Source organism: Alligator sinensis, unplaced genomic scaffold (genome assembly GCF_000455745.1).
Source record: "Alligator sinensis unplaced genomic scaffold, ASM45574v1 scaffold649_1, whole genome shotgun sequence".
In the NCBI taxonomy this organism is placed as follows: domain Eukaryota; kingdom Metazoa; phylum Chordata; order Crocodylia; family Alligatoridae; genus Alligator; species Alligator sinensis.
This window is the reverse complement of record NW_005842127.1, coordinates 1,564,272-1,567,304: the sequence shown is the minus strand read 5'-3', so window position 1 is coordinate 1,567,304 and position 3,033 is coordinate 1,564,272. Positions and strand designations below refer to the sequence as shown.

Genomic DNA, 3,033 nt, shown 5'->3' with positions numbered 1-3,033 from the left:
ATACCAATCTTGGTCTGCTATACAATGGAGAGTCCTGTGATCAGGCAGCAGACTGGAATTCAAGAGACCTGGGTTGAATCTGCCTGTGCTAGAAACCGCTGTGTGACCTTGGGCAAATCACTTAATCACTCTGCCTCAGTCCTGGTATCTGTGAAACAGAACATTTTGTTTAATTTCTGCTTCCCTTTGTCTTTTGCATTTAGATTGTGAGTTCATCAGGGAAGGAACAGCTTTAGTACATATTTATTTAGTAAACACACATCACAGTAAAGCCTTTATGCTACCGTAAGTAAAATAAACAATTATAGATAATTCTCCCTGCAATGGCATGCCACAAGCCCAGGCTAGCCCAGCAAAAACTCAGCACCACACCTGTGTATCTTTCAGGCTCTTCTCTCGAGATAGACTTTGATTAACTCAAAACCAAAAAATAGCCACAGAAATGATGGTGCTTGTCACAGGCTACAGTTTCCTAGGGCTATTTCCATTGCATTCACCTGTACTGAGAAGATGGCTAGCTGGTCAGCCGCTGGCCTCGGCCTTGGCCTCAGCCTCTGTACTTATTACAAGAACCTCTCTTCCTTCTTCAGCTCCCTTCAAGCTGAGTTCTGAACCCTGTATATGGATCACCTGACCCTTTCTCAGCTGGGCCTAATAATCACACAGCTTTAGCTAACCTGAAGCCCTCTGCTTTGTGTGGGTATCAAGGTGCTTAGTTAGTTTAGTTTATGTCTGCATTGTGAGGGCTTTACTATTGCTTCCAGTTGGGTATGTTAAAGGGCATAGTATGTTTGAGAGTGTTGCAGCCAGATAAGGTGAGCTTTCAGTATAAATATGATTTTATTTACTATAGTTGTGTCTTTTTCTGTGAAATTCAGCTTGCTATCTAACTTTGAGGTTTTGAGAATGAGACTTGGTTTGAAATGTTTTCATTATTGATATGCAAAAATCTAGAACTCTTGGTTCAGAGACAATACCTTTTTATTAGACCAACTAAGGAAGTGCAAAAATAAAAGATCTTTTTCTGTATGCTTTCAGGCTCACATGCCATTCATCAGGCTCAGGGAAAATTAATGGTAAAAAGTCCCCATAGGTAGGAAATCAGCTTCCTCTGTGGAAAAATGAAGTTCAAGATGGAAATCTGTTCCTCTGGGTCCATGAGTGTGTCTTTATGAGTTGCTCTTTGTTGTGCAGATCAGGCAGGATTCCTTCCCTGGTGGTGTCAGGTGGCAGGCAGGGAGGTATAGAAATCTTTCTTGTTGTTCATCAAAAGTCATCATAATTCATTATCAATAAGAATTTGTTAAATTATCTGGATTAATCACTTTCAGTTTATGGCTTGTTTGAACTGTTTTGTGCTTTACCATTTGTTAGTTGTGCTGTGCTCTGTGGGTATTGATCACACACATCATGTGATTGTGTTGGGTTTTCCTTCTGTTCCTCTTCTGGATTAAAAGAAGAATGTTTAGTAGCAAACAGGTGTTAGCAAATAACCTGTTTCTGGAAAAATACTGTGGTACTAGTAGGATGAAAAATGGGTTGGGATTGGCAGACTTGAGTTTTATTTGATTTTCAATTCTGCTACTAAAATGTTGGATGACTGGGATGTCACTCTTTCTCTCTCTGCTAGAATGTTTCTGTTTGTAAAATGGAGATAATTAAGTGTTCTTGATATCTATGAAGGATATCGAACGAGAGTGTTGGGTGTTATTTTGTGACAACTTTTTCCTTGAGTAATCATTTGTGCTAAAATTAGAGAAACTTCTGGGTTCTGCAAAGCTCTAATTGCAAACTCAGCATTTGCTTTAATACACATCAATAGCAAGTAATGCCTACACAGAGCAAATGGAACTAGCCTCATCCTATTTAGTAGCTGAGGGACTCTGTTGCTAAGTGGTTGTGGTGATAGTGGTGCTGTTGATTGTTTTCTGTTCTCACTCTCACTCTGTCCTAGGCACAATATAATCATGCACAGGGAATGGCAATCCGATCTCTGTAGGGCTAGGGACAGAAATTTTACATAAACTGATAAGTGATTGGAAACTGGTTCAAGTCTCTAACACAACAGAAGTTCAGTGTGTATAAACTGCTTTTAAAACAGCTGAAACCAGTTTAAGATAAACCTAGATCGATGTAGTATCAGACTTAACTGATTTATTGAACTTTTGTCCCAGATCCCCTCCAGATTCAAGTTAACTTGCAGTCCGCCAGCATCCCAGGATGCTTTGTATTTCCCTTGCAAATCTGTCCTTGGAGGGTGGCAGGCTAGCTTTGGCCCAAGCTGTCTGCTGCAGCCAAACCCGGAGGTATGCTCTAGCAATCCCTGGCTTCTGTTCTGGGCTGCTGCAGGCATATGGCTGCATTTGCAGAATCAAAAGTGAATGTCTGCTTGCTTATCAGTCCAATCTACACAGTTTAGACTAACCTGTGAAGACTGAATCAATTCAGAATTTAAAGGATCTGATAATATATAGCTCCTGCTGCAGCCCATTAAAGCTCTGTGCAGAGAGGTTAGCAAGTATCTGGCCAAAACTCTGTTCAGGCAGCTGCAAATTGCATCATCCAAATTTATTAATGGGATTGTAGCCTCATTTAACTACTTGCTATCTTATACATAAAGTACACAATTGCTGGCTGATGCAAACAGGATTATGAGATCTGGAGTGAATAAAATCAGTTTTCTCCAGTATCTTAGCAAGTCCCCAGTCCTGGAAGATTTTAGATTGTGTTGTTATATGGGGCTGCTCTTTAAGTCAAAAGCCACTGAGGAATTATTATGATATGGAATGAAAAGTACATTAGAAATAATGAGAACAATGTGAACATATCATCTCCAAGGCTAGGTAAGCAAATGAGCGCTATTACTGAATGTAACAATTTCAATAAGGAAAAATTGCTGTGTATCATTATAAGTGGCTTCGTAATGTGGATCCAGTGCTCTGGACATTCTCCAACTTGTGTTTACATAGATAAGACTCTAATAAAAAGCCACGTTGGTCATGGAGAAATGTTAGACAGCCAGTATAATTTAAT

At 39.8% G+C, this 3,033-nt stretch overlaps 1 long non-coding RNA gene across 1 annotated transcript in view; it reads left to right on the top strand.

Annotated features, from left to right (window-relative positions):
• The first annotated feature begins 714 nt into the window (after nt 1-714).
• The window catches only part of LOC102388446, a 59,392-nt gene continuing 57,073 nt past the window's right edge, over nt 715-3,033 (top strand). Inside the window, exon 1 of the long non-coding RNA XR_323988.3 lies at nt 715-815. This is a non-coding gene — a long non-coding RNA (uncharacterized LOC102388446). The remainder of the gene's footprint in view (nt 816-3,033) is intronic.